Here is a 21071-nt window from a genome sequence, read left to right on the forward strand (position 1 = left end):
TGGCTCAATGGTAAAGAATCCGCCTGCCAATGCAGGAGATGCAAGAGATGTGACTTCGATCCTTGGGTCAGAAAGATCCCCTGAAGGAGGAAATGGCAACCCATTTCCTCCAGTATTCTTGCCTGGAAAATTCCATGGAAAGAGCAGCCTGGCGGGCTACAGTCCATGGGGTCACAAAGAGTCGGACATGACTGAGCATGCACGCAGCACACATTGGAGTATGATTGTGTTACAATGCTGTTAACTTCTACTGTATAGCATAGTGAATCAGCCAGTTCATTCAGTCACTCAGTCATGTCTGACTCTTTGCGACCCCATGGCTTACAGCACGCCAGGCCTCCCTGTCCATCACCAACTCCCGGAGTTTATGCAAACTCATGTCCATTGAGTCGGTGATACCACCCAATCATCTCATCCTCTGTCGTTCCCTTCTTCTCCTGCCTTCAATCTTTCCCAGCATCAGGATCTTTACAAATGAGTCAACTCTTCACATCAGGTGGTCAAAGTATTGGAGTTCCAGCTTCAACATCAGTCCTTCCAATGAACACTCAGGACTGATCTCCTTTAGGATGGACTATTAGCTTTACGTGTACATATGTCCCCCTTTTTTGGGATTTCCTTCCCATTTAGATTACCACAGAACATTGAGTAGAGTTCTTTGAGTTATACAGTAGGTTCTGATTAGTTATCTATTTTATACTTACTATCAATAGTGTGTATATGTTAATCCCAATCTCCCAGTTCATCCCAGTCCCCTTTTCCCCTTTGATGTCCAGTCTGTATCTCTATTTCTGTTTTGCAAATAAGATCATCTATACCATTTTTCTAGATTCTACATATATGCATTAATATATGATATTTGTTTCTTTCTGACTTACTTCACTCTTTATGACGGTCTCTAGGGCCATCTGTTAAACATTCAGTTGTGTCTGACTCTGTGACCCCATGGACTGTAGCCCACCAGGCTTCTCTGTCCATGGGATATACCAGGCAAGAATACTTGGAGTGGTTGCCATTTCCTTCTCCAGGGGATCTTCCCAACTCAGGGATCGACCCTGGGTCTCCCTCATTGCAGGCAGATTCTTTACCATCTGAGCCACCAGGGAAGTCATTGGGTCCATCTATGTCTCTACAAATGACCCAGTTTTGAGTTTCAATACATTATAATCTGTTGTCCTCTTATGGAGTGAATAGTTCCTCTTACTTCTGGCCAGTCAAGGCCAATGTTGAGAGTAATAAGAAATAAATCTCCCTTACTATGATTACAGAAATGGTATGGACCTAACAGAAGCAGAAGATATTAAAAAAAGATGGCAAGAATACACAGAAGAACTGTACAAAAAAGATCTTCACGACCCAGATAATCACGATGGTGTGATCACTCACCTAGAGCCAGACATCCTAGAATGTGAAGTCAAGTGGGCCTTAGAAAGCATCACTATGAACAAAGCTAGTGGAGGTGATGGAATTCCAGTTGAGCTATTCCAAATCCTGAAAGATGATTCTGTGAAAGTGCTGCACTCAATATGCCAGCAAATTTGGAAAACTCAGCAGTGGCCACAGGACTGGAAAAGGTCAGTTTTCATTCCAATCCCAAAGAAAGGCAATGCCAAAGAACGCTCAAACTACTGCACAATTGCACTCATCTCACACACTAGTAAAGTAATGCTCAAAATTCTCCAAGCCAGGCTTCAGCAATATGTGAACCGTGAACTTCCTGATGTTCAAGCTGGTTTCAGAAAAGGCAGAGGAACCAGAGATCAAATTGCCAACATCCACTGGATCATGGAAAAAGCAAGAGAGTTCCAGAAAAACATCTATTTCTGCTTAATTGACTATACCAAAGCCTTTGACTGTGTGGATCACAATAAACTGTGGAAAATTCTGAAAGAGGTGGGAATACCAGACCACCTGACCTGCCTCTTGAGAAATTTGTATGCAGGTCAGGAAGCAACAGTTAGAATTGGACATGGAACAACAGACTGGTTCCAAATAGGAAAAGGAGTACGTCAAGGCTGTATATTGTCACCCTGCTTATTTAACTTCTATGCAGAGTACATCATGAGAAACGCTGGACTGGAAGAAGCACAAGCTGGAATCAAGGTTGCCGGGAGAAATATCAATCACCTCAGATATGCAGATGACACCAGCCTTATGGCAGAAAGTGAAGAGGAACTAAAAAGCCTCTTGATGAAAGTGAAAGAGGAGAGTGAAAAAGTTGGCTTAAAGCTCAACAGTCAGAAAACAAAGATCATGGCATCCAGTCCCATCACTTCATGGGAAATAGATGGAAACGGTGGAAACAGTGTCAGACTTTATTTTTCTGGGCTCCAAAATCACTGCAGATGATGACTGCAGCCATGAAATTAAAAGACACTTACTCCTTGGAAGGAAAGTTATGACCAACCTAGATAGCATATTCAAAAACAGAGACATTACTTTGCCAACAAAGGTTTGTCTAGTCAAGGCTATGGTTTTTCCTGTGGTCATGTATGGATGTGAGAGTTGGACTGTGAAGAAGGCTGAACGCCGAAGCATTGATGCTTTTGAACTGTGATGTTGGAGAAGACTCTTGAGAGTCCCTTGGACTGCAAGGAGATCCAACTAGTCCATTCTGAAGGAGATCAGCCCTGGGATTTCTTTGGAAGGAATGATGCTAAAGCTGAAACTCCAGTACTTTGGCCACCTCATGTGAAGAGTTGACTCATTGGAAAAGACTCTGATGCTGGGAGGGATTGGGGGCAGGAGGAGAAGGGGATGACAGAGGATGAGATGGCTGGATGGCACCACTGACTCGATGGACGTGAGTCTGGGTGAACTCCGTGAGTTGGTGATGGACAGGGAGGCCTGGCGTGCTGCGATTCATGGGGTCGCAGATTCAGACACAACTGAGCGACTGAACCGAACTGTACTATGATTAAAGCCACCATCAGCAAACACACTTTGTTGATGGAATTTTTTTTGTGTGTTAGCTTTTTTTCAAGTGATGGGGCCGTGAGGGGAGGAAAGCCCCCTCCGGTACACTGTTGCTGGGGGAGCAGCAGAGGGCCCATGAGAACTGCTATTGAGTGAGTGTTCCTTTCTATGAGAGAGTCCTTAGGGCTCTTACTAAAGAATTACACACACAAAATCAAGAAAGGAGGTGTTTGCAATTGTCTTTACAAAAACTAATGATGAAAAGCTTGAGTTGCCTGTGACAGACAAAAGCATGGTGCAGGTAACCACAGTATAACCTCAGAACATAACACAAAGTATTGGGACAGCCAGTTCTCTTAGAAAAGGGATTCAATTGTACTGGTTCTGTGAAACAGCGATACTTTAGCCTTGGTGTATAAATGTCCCTACATCTTTCAGGATTTGAGGAAGGCCATAATAAGAACCCGGCATTGATAGGATTACCAAACAGTGTCAAGTTGCTGCCAGAGAGCACTTCCAAAATGGAGTCCGCCGGTGGAAAATGTCATTTTAGCGTTTCATGTGAGCAGTGATCATCACTGCAATCAAGACTAAAATGACCTTACCTGTGCTTTCTGCTCACATAGAGATATTTGCCTTGGGAATATGTCAGTTACTAAGTTCTGACATATATAGACCTGAGATAAATTTGGACTTACCCTCTCTCCCTCCTTCTCTTCATGATTCAAAATAACATAACAGCTTTCAGAGTTATTTATAACAAGCCCCAAACTGGAAAAACAACTCAAATGTCCAGATGAGTGGATGAGCAAATCATGGTACATCCATATGGTAGAATTCTACTCAATAATAGAAAAGAGCAAAGTACTGTGCACAGGGAGGGGAAGGGATCTCAAAAATGTTATACCGAGGAGAAAAAAAGATACGGAAGAGTACATGAGGCATGATTCAATTTATATGAAATTCCAGAAAAAGCAAAACGAATCTGTAATGACAGAGGACAGAGCAGCGGTTGCCTGGGGCTGAGGTGGGAAACTGCCAGCAAAGGAGCACAGAGGAAGTTTCTGGGTGATGGAAATGTTCTGTATCATGACCGTGGTGACGGTAATGAGGGTGTATGTATTTATCAAAACTCATGGAAATGTACACTTAAAATGGGAGCATTTTATTGTACGTAAATTTATCTCAATAAAGTTGGTTTCAAAACAAGAGCTGAAAACAGCATCAACAACAGACACTTGGCCCTGGAGTATTTCATTTGGGTCACGGAAAGTGCCTGTGATCTCAGAGGAGACACTCCAAACTGTTAGTTTTGTTTACTCCCAGGAAGTAAGAATTAGGAAGAGAGATGAGAGGAATGTATTTTGTTTTGTTTTATTTACTTTGTGCCCTTCTCATAAGTAGGTTATTACTTTTGTACTATGAAGAAGAAGAAAGGAGGAAGGATAAAGTCCGGGATAAGATAATGGTAGGCTGAGCGAGACCACCCCTTGCTCCTAATGTGCTTTCCTTTCTGGGATGGGTGTAACTATGTGTGTGGTTATTGTGTGGTTAAATCAACATCAGGCTGCAGGCTTGCAAGGGGGCAAGTCTCTATCAGACCCCCGTGTGGAGGCTGAGGGCCCATAATCTGGGATGGGGCTGTGTGTTCATGGGGGCACAGCTTCCCCAGGCAGGAAATAATGGGCCAGTCACATAGCCACAGGGATGGCTGGGGGAGGGTTACGCCAGCCCTACAGGACTATTAGGGTAAGGGCCTTCGGGCTTCCCAAAGAGCTTCCCTGACTTTGCACAGATTCAGGGTTTCTGCCTCCCATCCCCTGGGGTTTTTTAAATTTCTTAAAAAAAAAAAAAAGTTGGTCCATCTCAGCTGGGTTAAGGGGATAAGAAAAATTTTTATATTGTTTCCTGTGTTTTGTCACTGAGTTTCAGAGAAAAGGAGAGCTGGGTGTCCTTGATGGCCAGACTTGGTGGTGACAGAAGGCATAAAAATGAGGAGAAAGAACCAAGGCTGCTTAAACAGACATTCCTACTGCCCACCGCCCCCCACCCCCCAGCAGTTCTTCCAGGATTTTCTGTGAAAATTTGGGGGTGAGAGGTGGGCAGAGCGATGCTTGATTACAATAACATATACCCAATAGAAAAGAACTATTTCAAGATTAGCTACACTGCAATGTGCCTTTCCACATGCCAAGAAGCGGGTTTGGTCGGCCCCCATTTGCCAGGGTGATTTACAGAAGCCTTTGAACACCGACGCTTGTGGCCCTGCGAAGGCCAGTGACTAACTGACCTGTCTGTGTATGGTCCACTTCGGAAACAGAAACTTCCCCGGTGGCATGGGAAAGAAAACACCAACCTAATCCTGAAAGGGTAACTTTAAACCAAAGCCCAACCGAGAAAGAGAGCAGGAGAGAGACTGCCAGCTGAGCCAGGCCAGAAATAAAAGTCCCATTGTCCCAGCTGAGGCCAGCTCCAGGCGCACGCTCCCACCCCGCCTGGCTTGCTCTGCATGCTGACACTTCTGGTACCCCAGAGAGCGAGAGTGCATTCCAGAGGCGGGCAGCCTTCACGTGGAGCTGCAGCTAAAGGAGAAGTCACGCTGGAGACACAGGGGTGTCGGGCAGGGGGAAGTTATGTCATGGAAAATCATTAAGCACTGATGGAGCCAACCTCAAACCTGCCAGAAAACAGGGCTGAGGAATTTGGAAGGACTGGGTCCATGGGAGCAGAGCAAGGGGTGGGGTAAGAATAGCAGAGGTGAGAAAGGGGAACAGAGGAGGGAGGTCTTGCTCCAGGAGGGAGTCCAGGTCCTCGCAGGCTGCAGTGGTCATCTGGGCATCCCGCTGGGAGCAGTCTCCATACTCAGGCAGCAGCTCACTGTTGGGGACAGGAACGTCTGGGGCTCATCTGCGTAACACTGGAAGGATAAAAATCCCCAAGATAAAAAATTTAAAAGAATGGAGAGACCATTGACAGAATGCAAAGTGGCAAGAGATGAGATGGGTGTCAGGAGCCATGGATTTTAGTCTCTGACCCCAACAAGTCAGCTGCCCGCTCTAGGTTGGATGTCAGAGGGAAGCCGCCGGGCGCTGCCTCTGCCGTCCTTTCTCCTCCTGGTGTGCTGAGATCCTCCGAGTATGTGCCTCCTGGGTCCAATCGAGAGGTTGTCCTTCCCTGCCTTCTTTCCCCTTATCATCCATTCTCAGGACAGCTTTCCGGAATCACCGAGGTCTCCTGCAGCTGGGAAATTGCCCCATTCTCTAACTGAAACCTGTTCTCATCAGAAATCTCAACCCCTCAAACTGGATGAAGGTGGGTGAGTGGAGCTTGGAGGCCTTCAGGGTCCTGAGTGTTGGGCAGGGAAGATGCTGCCACTGTGGTGACAGGAGCCCAGGAAGAGGAGTCTGGGCATGATGAAGCTGTGCTTAGAAAAGTGTAGCTTTACATCCTGGGTCCTCCGTCCTCATCTTCAACTCAAGAAAAAAAAAAAAAGGAAGCTATTCCCACAATTTAAGAACAGTCTCAAAATGTGTCCTTCATTATAAATGGGCTGCATTCCCAGAGGAGTTATTCATCTAGGTATGGTTCTGAAGCTCCTGGGTTCACACTCAAGCCTGGGGGTTTAGCTTCAGGTTTGGCTTTAACCAGTTCTGTAACCTTGGTAGAACCAGGATGCCTCTCTGGGACTCAGTTTCCTCTTCTGGAAAGCAACAGGCTGTCAACATCTCCAGGTTGAGCCCTGCGGTAGTCCAGAACTACAAACATTTATTCAAGGTGAATAATCGATCCATGGGTGGCTCCTTCTACCTGCAGTCAAAGGAGGTCCAAGCAAAGGAGTGCCCGATGAGGAAGGCGGGATCCAGGCAAGGAGGACAGGGAGAAAGGGCACATTCCCCAAATGTGATTTCCTATGCCCCCTCATTCCACCCCACCCCACCCTGCAGCCTCTAATTATTACAAAACAAAAAAAAGCGAGAGGCTGGGCCACAAGATCTCTGGCAGTCCTCGCAGACGTTTGCTGATGCTGTGAGCACAAGCCATCTTTGGCGCACCCTCTCTGCCATCCTCTCCTACTTCTCCATCCTTGTCAGCCTGTGGAGGCGGAATTGGTGGGATTGTGAGCTCCTGGAAGTGACGTTTAGCAGTGCCCTTGGTAGAGACACCTAGAAGCACGTGAGGGCAGTCTTTTGCCCTGATGCATGCCCTTTCTCAGCAGCACAGACAGCCGGAGCAGATGGCGGAGAGGGCTCCATAGTTGTGTGATCTTGGAAGGGCCCCTCACTTGGTTTAATGCTCTGCTGTCACCATTTTAACAGTTTGAAATAATTTTTTAACAAGGGGTCCTGCATTTACATTTTGCACCAGGTCCCACAAATTATGGAACTGTCCCAGGAGGGAGCCTTGCCAGTGGGCAGCTTCCTGGATCAGCAATTAGTCGGGACAGATCTAAGCAGGGCACCCTTACCATAGTTGCCAGCTCCATAGACTGAGGGGTAAGAGATCCATGGGGCATATGGACATTGCTAAATATACAGGTGCACAAGCACATGAAAGGAACATATACTTGGAACTTTTAAGTAGGGAGGGTTTTTTTTTCAATAAGCACAACAAATGTATATATCTAAGGGGGTAGATACATTCCTGTAAATATATATATGAATATTTGTTTATACGCACACACAGATAAACCTTAAAATGGCTAGAGAGACCTTGAGCAATTTAAGATCAATAGTGACTCAAATGTGCATGTGCTTTGCACTGAGCAGATTTTCTTAACTCATTCAAAAGATTCTAGTAAGACATTTAGACTTTGAAAACTTTACAGAGGTGACTTTTGAAGAGAATATGATGGAGGAATCAGGCCATAAACCTGGGTCAGGACTGTCACTTGGACATGAGGAAGTTTACACATTCGTTGCTGTTATTATCTTTCAAAGGAGGCGTGCATTGCATTCTCTGGACAGTCATAGACTCAGGAGAGTAACAACTTACTTGTACTCATCTTTGTGTCTACCGTCTGCCATCAGAGAATCTGGTAAAATTAATATTTGCTTAATGAATGATTACTCATCTCCAAGGGGACAGAATTTTTTTTCTTGAAAACCATTACATATTTAATTAAGGTGGGTGATTATATATTTAGCTTTGTAAAAGTATCATGGATTAGTACAACACTGGATGACAAAGACCATTGACTATTATCTAGTCCAACCCTCTCATTTTATAGATTAGAAAATTGAGGCTCAAAGAGCCTAAATAAGTTATCTGAGGTCACCTAGCTAATCTGTACCAGAACCGAGCTCTTCTGCCATCTAACCCAAGTGAATTTTTCCACTAACCCACCCTGCCTTAAGAATCAGGAAGCAAAAATACAGAGTCTTAGGTGTTTACTCACCACTTATATATAGTTTCCCTAACCCTTCATTATGGAAAAGAAGAACGTAACTGTTTTAATTGCCACCTGCAAAAGGAGTTCACAATCTGCTACAGTTGCTCTTTGGCAAGCCCCTGGGAGAGACAATTTGAGATCTGAAGCAAAATAAGGAGAAAAGAAGGTTTAATAAAAAGCTTTTTATTTGTAGATTGGAATTAAGTGCTCTGTGCCAGACTGTTGGCTTTTTCCTGACTTCACCACTTGCTGCTTTAACGCTTCAGCGAGCAGAAAATTGGAGAGTAAGAGTGTCAATCACTCGGACCTGCCAAGTGACACCCCCTCAAACCTAAGCGAAACGTAATATTCTGCTTGCTCAGAACAACTCCAAAACTGCCTCAGCTCCATCCACACCACGGGTTCCGAGGAAGCTGTAGTAGTTATTTTGTTTGACCAGAGCATCTACCCCTTCGTATGATTGATTCCTTAAAGCTGCATTTCTAAATAGGATCGTCTGGGTCACAGGTGGCCAATCAGATGCAGCCCCTAAGCCCCAAACTGCCAGGCAGGGCCGACATCAGAGCTCTCCTTTCAGGGAGGGTGGAGCAGTGACCAGACAGCGTTAAGACTTAGCCAAGAAATTAGTGAGGTGCAAATTGCATGGTGGTGGCTGCAGAGCAAGAGGAAAATTGCAGGCCATTGCCTGGAGAGAGAGAGAAATAGCAGGGTGGTATTTTGGGGCCTGGTGACACTGGGCCACTGGGCTTGCTCGTTGTCATCATTGCCTTAAAACACCCATGCACGCACGTGTGCGTGCGCACACACACACACACACACACACACACATACACACACAGCAACATTTTCTTGAAGTACAGTATAAAAAGAGAAAAGTGCACAGTCATAAAGTTCAATGAACTTTCATAACCCTAACTGGCAACCTGCACCCAGATCAAGAAAGTGAACATCCCCTGCGGTCCCATCCAGCCACCCCACTCCAAGAAGAACAGCTATTGTGATTCAGCCCTATCTTTTCACTGAGGAGGAGGCAGCCTGGTGGAGACAGCGAGGTTCTTCCCACAACCCCAAGGCGGGCTCCGCCTGGCCGCCTGCTGGGCCCCAGCCAGCTGGGCAGCGCCCGTGGGTCTTGACAGGAGGGCCGGTAGAGGCACCTGGAGGGGCCCGCGGAGGAGGGCAGCTCCCGCGCCGGCGAAGGCGAGGCTCCGGACTCCAGGCGCTTGGTCGTACTTGACAGCATCTAGCTGTTCACAGAGGGCTGCTTCTGTTTCTTTTTTGGTGTTTCTGTGGGTTTTCTCTCTTTGTAGGCTCTCCGAATTGCTTTATAGTGGTCAACCATGCTGCGGGAGGAGCAGAGGCGGGCTTGCTCCGCCAGCTTCCTGTCAGGCGGCAGAGTCGGGCCTCCCTGGCTTGGCAGCTCCCGCCCCGATTCCTGTGGCCTGGAGTCAGGGCTGGTTTGGTTCAGTTTGCCACCCGGGTGCGGTGGACTGTTTTGCCCTGCGTTAGATGCTGTTTCTGAGGAGAAGTGAGCCGCCTGAAACAAGTTTCATGTTCTGCTTTGAGCGATGGTTTGGTTTCTCTCTGGCGTAGGGTCCCCTCACACGTTTGTACCCAGGAGAGAGAACCCGTTTCCACATGGGCATCAAGACTGGCAGCCAAATTCCCTTTGTATTTTCAGTGGAGTGGGGAGAGGTGCTTACATGCTTATGGGAGGAGATCTGTCCTGATTGGGCAGATCTGTGGCTACATCCATGGCTTGGGGGAAAGAGTTCTTTTGCATCTCTGGGTTCACCTCAATATTCTTCTCAAAGCCCTGGCCTCACCAGGTGTCTCTTCTTACTAACACCACTCCAAGCTTCTTGGACCTCAAGTCCAACGAAGGCTTTTTAGCCTAATCTTAAATCATCCCAACGACAGTGATGGTGCTGTTGACCTGTCTACAAAGACATTCTCTTCTCCCTCAGCTGTAGGATGTCAGGCCTTCAGAGTCTTCTCCTGCACCTCAGGCTCCTCCAGTTCAGTCTTTCATTGTCTCTTTTTCTTCCACTTCTCTTCTTGGGCTTGTGCTTTCCTACACTTCCATCCTTCACTCTCCAACTTTGCACCCTTCTGCTGTGTTCTTGCCTTGAGAATCCCAGGGACGGGGGAGCCTAGTGGGCTGCCGTCTATGGAGTCGCACAGAGTCGGACACGACTGAAGCGATTTAGCAGCAGCAGCTGGACCATCACATGCACCCACGTGGCTCCAGCCTTACATCTAGATTGCCAACCAGACTTATTTACTATGTTTAAAGGTCCAGGTTCATCACTGGCCTCTTCATGGACCCTCTACAAGCATCCACAGCAATTGCTTTCAGCTCTGGGTGCCCCCTAGAATCATGGCACCTTTAAAAAAATATAACCTTTGTATGAGCTTCACTACCTGAGCTACTAATTCAGTTAATTTGAATGGGACCTGGACATCAGTATTTTAAAATCTCCTCAGGGAATTCAAATGAGCATTCAGAAATTAAGAGACCGAGGCACAAGATACATGAAGGTAAACAGCTGGGATGCTTTGGACAGAAACTCCTTTGCGTTCCTACACTAGGCCCTCCTCCAGGAAAACAAGTCACAACTCTGGCTCTAGAGTTTTCAAATCTCTATAATAGGCATTAACTGATGAGTCCATGGCCCAGCTGGGAATCAACATTGACCCTTGGGTTAGACATGCAGAACCTGAGGCGGAAAGGTAAGACTGATTCAGAAGACTAGTTTTCCACTCCTTTCTCAGCATAACTGTCCTCCAACCCTGTTGGAATTCTGGGGTTGGTTTAGGGTGTTTTAAGGCCTTAAGCTCAGTTTCCCAGTCAGTCAAGTGCTTCCCACTTCTCCCAGTACCCGAGGTTCTCTGACTATAGAATGATCAGCAAAATAAGAACAGAGGAGCTGACAGGAAATGTATTTCTAGGAGTAGTATCAGAGGCCATTAGAGGAGTCAAAATAATCCTGAGCCTCCCTCAGCTTCTCTAGTGATCAAAATGAAGGCAATTCCTACTTTTAGAGAAGGCGTGAGAAGCAAACAAGAGATAAATGAAGTTGCTAAAACATTATCATTATAGTCTAATTTAGTCCAGAAGTGAGTTTACTCACACAGGGCCTTAAAAAACTATCAAGCGTGTGCTCAGGAAACAACTTTAGAGATAATTCCATCCAACCGCTTCATTTCACAGTGGAGGAAACTGAGCCCTAGCAGTTAAGAGACTTGCCCAAGGCAAAACATTGCTGGCCAGGTATCAGCCTTCCTAGTTCAATATGCACTTCACTCCAGGCTCCCCTAGAAATTCATGCCACACCCAGGTGGCCCAGCTGGACCCTTCACACATCACCTTTCCAAACAGAGTGCCCTGTTGGGGGCCCAGGGTCATTTATGACCTACCTTTTCCAAAGAGAACCAAAGCTCTTGTCCCCTTCTCCCCATCCTGCTTCCCTCTACTGAAGACTCTGAATGTAGGTGGTCTGAGGTTTAGTGCTTAGAGCTTCAAAATGTCCATGGCCTTCCTGCCTCTTCCTGCTGCACCTTGGGGTATCTCCCTGGTGGGGTAAAATTTGGAGGTAGAGGGAGTTGTTAAAACTAGAAGAGTCTTGGCCCAGAGAGGATACCTGTTCTCTGCTGCTGCTGCTGCTGCTGCTAAGTCGCTTCAGTCGTGTCCGACTCTGTGAGACCCCATAGACGGCAGCCCACCAGGCTCCCCATCCCTGGGATTCTCCAGGCAAGAACACTGGAGTGGGTTGCCATTTCCTTCTCCAATGCATGAAAGTGAGAAGTGAAAGTGAAGTCGCTCAGTTGTGTCCGACTCTTAGCGACCCCATGGACTGCAGCCTACCAGGCTTCTCCATCCATGGGATTTTCCAGGCAAGAGTACTGGAGTGGGGTGCCATTGCCTTCTCCGACCTGTTCTCTAGCACCAGAGAAACCTATGTTTGACCCTGGGCTGACCTTGGACCAAGTATGAATCCCCTTTAAGCCTTCAACTCTCTCACCTATGAAATGGACATCACACTGAGATCTGCCTTGTGGGGGTTATTATGAGAAATGAGACAGTTTCCCTAAAGCAGTGATTCCTCATACATGACTGCACATTGGAACTACCTAGGGTGCTTTAAAAGCACCCACCTACGCACACACACAAACACACTGATGGCTGGCTAATAACCCAGAAGTTGTGACTTAGTTGCTCTAGGCATCTGGAATTTTTAATTCCCTCAAGCAGTGTTAACTGTGCAGCCAAGATGGAAAGCATGGATGTAAAGGGCTCAGCATAGCACTTGGGCAAGTGGTCAGTTAACTGATTGGTTAACTTCTCATACAAGTTAATGTTGATGATTCAAAGCTCCCTTCCCTACTGGAACCTCACAGGCCCTTTAAGGACCTTTCCTTTTGGATGTTCTGGGGAGGATCTTCTTCCCTTTCCCCAACCTCAGTTCTGCCCAGGGCTCTCTGAGTTTTCAGACACATTGGACGGTTTACTCCAGTTCTAAGAGGTCACTGGAAGTGAAAAGCTTCCAGATGGTAGGTGCCTGTCCCCAGACCCATTCCAAGTACCTCCCGGCTGTGTCTATTGTGTCTGTTAATCTTTTGGTGCCTTCCTTATATAAAAGGAAGGGCTGGGTTTTGTGCTAAGCAGTTAGGACAGTAAGTGGGATGATAACTTCTGCCTGGAAAATCATTAGCTGCAAGGGAGAAATCAGGCAAAGTCCGTGTGCAAAGAGCTTCGAGACAGGCCAGGCCTGCCAGCTGCCCCAGTAAGCACTGGTTTCGGACCGTTATCTTCGCGGTAAAGATTTGCAGGTCAATACTGCTACCACCTTACAGAGATGGGGAATTCCGCTCGGGAAGGCAGCGGTAGTCTCCCAGCTGGTTTTACCAACACGCAGACACAATCCCGAAAACCGCTCCCTTTCAGAGCGTTTCTCGGGCCCTTCCCCACCCCAGTTCACCTCTCAGCTGCGCCCTGACAAGCTCCAGCTCACGGCGCTGGGGAAGCGTAGAGCACAAGATTCAGTTGCGCCGGGCGCTGCCCCTCGTGGAAAATCGTGCGCCTCGCTGCGGTGCGCGTAGCGCGTCGGAACGCTCTCCGAAGGCAGCCGAAAGCCAGCTTTCTGGGCAGGGCGCACACGGGTCAGTCGCCGGCCGGGCCCTCTCGCAGCCTCTCTCAATCTGGCAGGCCAGATCCCCGAGCCCCTGGGGCTCTGGTGCTCCGGAGGGTCGCGCCAGGGATCCAGACAGACGGCCCCTCCTGGAGGTTCCTCCGATGTGTCTGAGAAGACAAACCGCTGCCCAGGCCGCAGAGGACCCGGCAGCGGAGGAAGCGGCTCAGCACTTGGCGGGACACATCACGGTTGACGCTGGCTGCAAGCGGAGCACAAGGTCCACGCTCATGGTTCTTTGCCGCGACCGCGCGGTGGATTGCGAGGGCGATTCGCGGCTCTCCGTGCATTGCTTCTGGGACGACGCACTACAGTTCCAGCTCACGACCACCTGCGTTTTAATCTCGGCACCTGAGAGAAGCCTCAGTTTCTCCCAGCCCGTCACTCCTTTTTAGGTGGCATAGTGTCAAGACCAAGATTTAAAAGTCTGTGTTCCGATCCCTGCCTTGCCACTTATGGCCATGTGACCCAGAACAGATTACATGATCACTGCCTCAATTCCTCATCTGTAAAATGGACACGATAATATGCCCACCCATATCGGGTGTTGTGAGGAATCAATGAATGTAAAAATACCACAGTGTGAAGCACGTGATAAACACTATATAAGTATTTGACATTGTTAATAGAGATTATAATATTCACCTTGCAGGGTTGCTATATTAAAATAACGTAGGTAAATTGCTTGTATTAGGTGGGAGGCAGATAAATATTATTTATTAGTATTACTATTAGTCCTGGGAAATCGAATTTCTTTTTCCTTTTCTTTCTTTAAAACATTTTTTTAATTTTGATTGGAGTGTGGCTGATTAACAAACAATGTTGGGATAGTGTCAGGTGAACGGTGAAGGGACTGAGCCATACATACACACGTATCCATTCTCCCCCTCCTTTTTATTTTTTGTCTTTTCTTCTTTTTTCACATCTTGGTCTCCTCACTTGCACGTGCTCACCGGGACAGAATGGTGCGATTTGGGGCTTCAGGCTCAGTATAAAATGGCCCCTGGGCCATTTCCCGGGGCGTTTGGAAAGGTGTTCTTCAGCGTTGTCAGGCTAGGGCCGCGCTTTTGTTTGCAATAGGGCAGCGAGTAAATTATATCCTGGGCTTAGCAAAGCAAGAAATAAACACATTCACAGTAGGACTCTTCGGATCGACTATTTCTCTTTTGTATTTGTTCTTGGACGTTGATGGTCCGATGCAGATTAATGCAACACTGATGTGTCTTAATGGTTGGGAGCTGAAGACAGACGTTAGCTTCACCCCGCCAGGGCCGCCTGGGCAGCGTTTGGAACCACCAGCAGGGCAAAGAAGGATTCCTAATGTCACTTTCTCCCTCTTTCGTCCAATACTTAACAACTGAGTTCCTGCGGAAACACCTTCCGGGTTGCTAGTGAACTTAAACATGGCTGCTTCTGCTATTATCATTTTCTGCTCCAGCAAAAAGTGGAAGTGCCCTTCTGCAACCGGGTACCACTTTTGCCGCGGCTGGAAGCATTTAAACTTTATGTATAAAACTTGGCTGGGCCAGGCAAACCGGCTCACCCAGGACACCTGCTGTGAAATATTAAAGGACAGCAGAGGCTGTCGGTGGCCTGAATGTTGGTGGTGGCAGTATCCTAAAAATCAGCCTGAGTGGCTGCTGAGACCCAAACCAGGAGTTGTACTCCTGTTCCCTCCCCAGGGTGCTGCTGGCCTGGCAAAGCACTGGCGGTAAGGTGGATGCCTCTGGAAAAAATAACCAGGAGCCTCTTCCTTTGCCGTTCATTTGGGGATCTCAGTCACTAGGGTGCTTCCAAATGAATTCAGACTCCTTGCCCAGGCCCAGAACTCTCCAGAGCACGACCACCCACCCCCACCCCCCGCCCACACCAGCAACACAATTTGAAGCAGAGGAGGGCCAGCGCGCCCCAGGCTATGGGGAAGCTCTGGGGAAGCGGGGCCACCGAGGAAAGAGAGATGCGCGCCTGTTGGCTCCGGATTCATCCAAGTTTCTACCTTTAAAGGAACAAGCGCCTTCCCTCGGCTTCACCAGAATGTCAAATCCAAAAGAAAAATTTATGGCAGGGCAGATTTTAAGAAAGCGGTTGTGAGCCCGCGTGTACGCCGGGGGAACCAGACTGGCCCGGGGATGTTCGCGGGCGCGCTCGGTTGCCCTCGCCTTATACGCGCTGTTGTTTATAAACTTGTTTCGGGCTTCAGGGCAGCGACGCCGCAGTTCGTGCTGGATGCCTTTCGTTCTGGAAGGGAAGGGCAAACAAACCAATCTTTGGCAACATTCAGCCTGCCCATGGCATTGCGATTCATGACGGTTTTCAGTGTAAATGCGTTTCGTAAACTCCAAAGCGACGATTCTGTTTATTTGTTTTGGTGCAGGAAGGTTAGCAAAAGCACTGGAGCCATCCTTCGCGTTTCTCTTTGATTCTGTCTCAGATTTACGGGTTTTTACTCGGCGACCCGGCTCGGGCCGTCCACCTGCCCTCCCATGGACCCGGCATATCGAACCCCAGACCCCGGTCCCCGCAGCAGCTCAGAGGGAGGCAATTGCAGAACTTATCAACCCCCTCCCCAGGACCTTGAGTTTCATCTCTTTCTTTTCCCGCTGCATGTTCAGTTTGTTTTCTCAAGACCTAAGCAATTTTTAATGTACTCTATACTTCCCGCTTAATCCTCATCGTTTATTGTATAATTATAGTTTCAAAGTGATTATGTAATTAAAATCATGTTTCGTTGCAGCAGGACTTCAAAAGGGCGGCAGACCCCAGCTCTGGCATTATTTTCTGGTGATGTAATAATTTCCCTGTGATATTTAAAATAAACACATTAGTTCAAGAATTCCAAACATGTCTCAAAGTATATAGTAGGCTTGATTGGCACGAGGCTGTGTTGTAAAGAAATGGTAAAACCTATCACTACTTTAATATATTTCTATGCTCCCATGCAGGGTAAATTATAGGGTAATGGGGCGCAGGCGATGGTAAGCTCTGTTTATATAATCCATTTCTTCACACGAGTTCCCATTGCTTTCCCTTCCCTTTGCTGTATGTGGTGGTTCTCTGATCCCCTGACCTCAGCCATGTGTTTTCACTTTTTCTTCTGATCTCAATTCCATGACCAGCGGGGAATAAAATACAAATTGAATAGTAACCATTCACAGGCCGCTCTTTTCAAACTGTTGTTAAAACCTCTTTGTCTTGTCTAGCGGTTGATAGATAAATGTGTTGTATTTCTCCCGACTTTTCCCCCCTCTTCTTCTTTTTTTTTGGTCTGTTGCAAAAGAAAAAATTACCCTCCTCAGCCCAATATGCTCTTTAAAAATTAAAACCCACACCTCCTTTCAAACCCTCCCCTGCGCAGCCCGCTCTCCGTGCTCTGCCCATTGGTTCCGCGGAGGTGGGAGAGTTGGTGGATGCACCGCACGGAATAAAGAAGCGGCGGGAGCCAAGCTCGGCTTGGGGATAGACGCGGCGCCCCTGTGTGAGGTCCGCTCCATTGTCCCGCGGCCTGAAGGTTCTTTTAGCATCGAACCTGTATCTCCTCTGAGGTCTTAGCGGAGCGCCCAGCACTGGCAGGGAAGTTAGGGGGCTACCTCTCCTAGAAATCTGGAAGGAGCCTGGGAGAAGGAAGTTATAGTGAAAAATTCCTCCTTCTCCCGCCTTTTTCTTTTCATGGATAGATCTTTGAAGGCGAGGTTGACAAGAGGCCCAGGTTTTACAGCTTTTCTCCCAAAGGAGAAACACATTGGCTCCTATTTCTGCGCCTTGCCTTTACCAGATCTCTCTTCCTTCTACCTCCTCGGCTTCTTTTCCGGAACGTAAAGGCAAAAGAAAATAATTGTAAAAATTTCCATCCCTGCAGCCTGCCCTTCTTTTCATCAGAGCTTCTTCGGGGTCAATGGCGCGGCAATGTCTTTGTTACTCCGCTGCCAGCGGGGGGCTAGTGGGGGTGGGAGGCGAGAGAGTGGAAAGGAGAACTTCTGGGGGCGCGGGACCCACTATCTCTGTATCTCCAAACTGCAGAGTGCTCCTCACTGTTTTAAACCGAGCTGACACTCCCTTCCGGGGAAGGGAAGGCGCCGCCGCTGGGTGGCTTGCCGCGCCCTGGGCGCACGGCTCTGCGCCGACTGAGGCGCCCAGCGGCGGAGCCGGGAGCTCGCAGCCACTCGCGCTCGCGCCGCCAGGCCGTGCAGCCTGCCCGCCCGGGTAGGGTTTCCCGGGGGTGCAAACCAACCCGCAATCGGCGAGGCGACTTGACAGCGCGCTTCGCCGTCGGCCCGCGTACCTGTAAGCTGAGCCCCGCTCACATGCTTCACATTAAACCTCCGTGCCCGGTGCCTTTTCTCTTTTTTTCCTTCGAAAGGGTTCTTATAAACTTCCCTTCGTTTATTTAGCCTGGTTTTCATTGCTCCAGTTTTGCATGGGTTGCCTTTGTTTAGTTTATTAACCCACGGGGTTACTTTAACTAAACATTTGGGCTGAATACTTTGGGGTTGAATTTCAACGTTTTCTAACGAAATTACCGAGTTTTTTGAAGTCGCACAGAGAACGCTGTGTTGAGTTTATTAGTCAATTTAACAGACTATAAGGGAGGGGAAAATATGAATGTAGGACAGTTCGGGCTCGTACCCACTGGGCGGAAGCAGCTTGCGAACCTTCGAGGTGGAGGCTTCACTGGCGCTAGCGGCGCGCGGGGACGGCGAGGGCGCGCTCCCAGAGACGGCAAAGCGCGCACCAGGGGCCCCAGGCCCAGGCCTCCTCCGCCCGCGAGCCCAGATCCCCGAGGCGCGCGCCCGAGCCATTCTTGCCATGCCAAACTCCGGTGCAACCGTCGGGTTCCCAGGAACCAGCCGCCTGCGCGGAACTTGGGGACCGGAGAGGGGGCGGGGCTACGTGACTCCCGCGCTCTCCCCAGGCTGTCACCCGCCACGTGTTTTTTCGGTGCCAGAGGCGGGGGAGAGCTCTGCACCAACAACTCCCCCCACCCCCACCCCATACCCTGCCCCCTGCTCCGCGTCGTGGGATGATCTAGGGAAAGGGGATTGTGGTGGAATCGGTCTGAAAGATTGGAGACTTTTCGAGGGCAAACTCCCCTGGTGGGTGGCGAGCAGGCTAGCCGCTCCATCCTCCGGAGAAGTGAACCTCTAGCCCCCTGGAGACTGGAGGTCTTTGTTCTAAGCCCGAGGAAGACCCTGGGGAGCTGGCCACACAGATCTACTCTTCGTTCCGGACCCAACTGCGTCATCGCCCCGCCTGCTTGGTCAAAGGGAGCAGAAATGGTGAAGTGGGACTTTCTGACCCTGCTTCTCTGGTCGCTCCAAGTGAAGCAATGAGGACTAGTTTCCACAGCTTCTTTTCCTAGCCAGCCACTTCCCCTACTTCTCATACACTCTCATCCTCCACCGGACTTTGGCACAGTGATGCCCAGTAACGGGTGGCCTGAGTAAACCATCCTTGACCCCTAGGCCTTTCGGAGGAAGCTGAGAACTTTGCTGTGTGTGTTTCTTCACAGCAAAGTTGTGAAGGATGAAGTGGAAGCTGGAACACAAGAAAAAACCCTTGAACTAGCTGGGGAGGGAAGAGGGGCTGGAGGGAATTTAATGCTGAGATTCCTTAACTGGTATAGCAGGTTGATGAGCTTCACGTGTGTGAAAGTGGGGTTTCTTACTACAGCATGCAGCTATCAGGGCCCTGAACCCCAACATTTTCAAATTTAGTTATAAGAGGTAGTACACACAAGAAGTTCAAAATTCACAGATACAAAAACGGTGTGACAGAGAAAACCTGTCATCCCTCAGGCTCCCCATTCCCCTTCCTAGAGGTGACCACCACTGTTAGATTCTTGAGAACTGTTCTGGAGAAAATTGCAAGCTTTTGCTAAAGGCCTATCCACCTCTTTCCTTGCTCTGCTTCCACCTTCTGTGCACTCCCTGTACACTTGCTGACCATTCAGTGTTTCTAAGAGAGCCCTTCCCACCTTAGAGGCTGTTGCTTGTCACCCCCCTTTTCTCTAAACCTGTCCACACATCCCCTAGAGTTTTACTAGCCTGTCAGACTCAGCAGAGTTGGAAGGGATTTGCTTGTGACTTTTCCTTCACAGAGAAGTCTAGTTGTCTCTCTTCACGGTTCTCTGAGTCCATGCTTTTCTCCTTCTGCAGCGTAACTTTGGACTTTCCGTTCCCTTTCCTCTGCCACTACTCCAGGTCCTTTTTGGATCATTGGAACAGCCTGCCAGTCAGCCTCCTATTCTCTTTCTTTCAACCCACCTTTCTCTCACCACCACAGTGATTGTCTGAGGCCAACGTTGATGACCCTCATCTGACTGAGAACCCCCGTGGCTTTCCACTGCCACTAAGCCACCAGGCTGCAGACTGCTGCTGGGTCAAGAACCCATCAGACCCCTTGCAGATGGTCATGTCTCAGCTCGGCTGACTCCCAATCTACTTGGGATGACCTCAACTCCCCTCCCTGCCCTCCTGCCAGCCCTCTGCTGTGAGCAATTGTCTCACCTCTTCTCCAGCACCCGATCCCTCAGACTCTTCTGCCCCAACCCAGACCTTTCCTCCAACCTTCTGATACCTGGCAGACCCTCATTCCATCTCCACTGGTCAAAATTCTTGAAGGTCTTGGTCAAAAACGACTCACTTCCCACCGTTTGATAATATTTCTTTCCCTGACCCTCAGAATGATTTGTTTTGACAACCACTTCTATAGGTGTGTGGAATAATAATAATTTGGATGTCTGTCCTATTTCTTCTCCTAGATTTTAACCAGTACATGTGAGTTCAGTCGCTCAGTCATGTCCGACACTTTGTGACCCCATGGACTTCAGCACACCAGGCCTCCCTGTTCATCACCAACAAACTCATGGAGTTTACTCAAACCCATGTCCATTGAGTCAGTGATGCCATCCAACCATCTCATCATCTGTCATCCCCTTCTCCTCCTGCCTTAAATCTTCCCCAGCATCAGGATCTTTTCAAATGAGTCAGCTCTTCACATCAGGTGGCCAAAGTATTGGATTTTCAGCTTCAACATCAGTCCTTCCAATGAACATTCAGGACTGATTTCCTTTAGGATGGACTGGTTGGATCTCCTTGCAGTCCAAGGGACTCTCAAGAGTCTTCTCCAACACCACAGTTCAAAAGCATCAGTTCTTTGGCACTCAGCTTTCTTTATAGTCCAACTCTCACATCCATACGTGACTACTGGAAAAACCATAGCCTTGACTAGATGGGCAAAGTAATGTCTCTGCCAACAAAGTACATGTAAAGCAAGCAATAATTTTTTCAGTTACTAATACTTCTCTCATGGGCTTCCCTGGTGGTTCAGTTGCCATGCAGGGGACACTGGTTCAATCCCTGGTCCAGGAAGATTCCACATGCCAGGGAGAAACTGATCCAATGGGCCATAACTACAGAGCCTGTGCTCTGGAGCCCAGGAGCTGCAACTGCTGAGCCCACCTGCACCAACTACTGAAATCCACACATCCTAGAACCCGTGCTCCACAGTAAGAGAAGCTTATTACTTCTCACTCCACCGTGAGTAACCCTTGAGCCACATGAAAGGAGTAGCCCCTAATC

The sequence above is a fragment of the Bos indicus genome, chromosome 20, assembly GCF_029378745.1.
Source record: "Bos indicus isolate NIAB-ARS_2022 breed Sahiwal x Tharparkar chromosome 20, NIAB-ARS_B.indTharparkar_mat_pri_1.0, whole genome shotgun sequence".
In the NCBI taxonomy this organism is placed as follows: Eukaryota; Metazoa; Chordata; class Mammalia; order Artiodactyla; family Bovidae; genus Bos; species Bos indicus.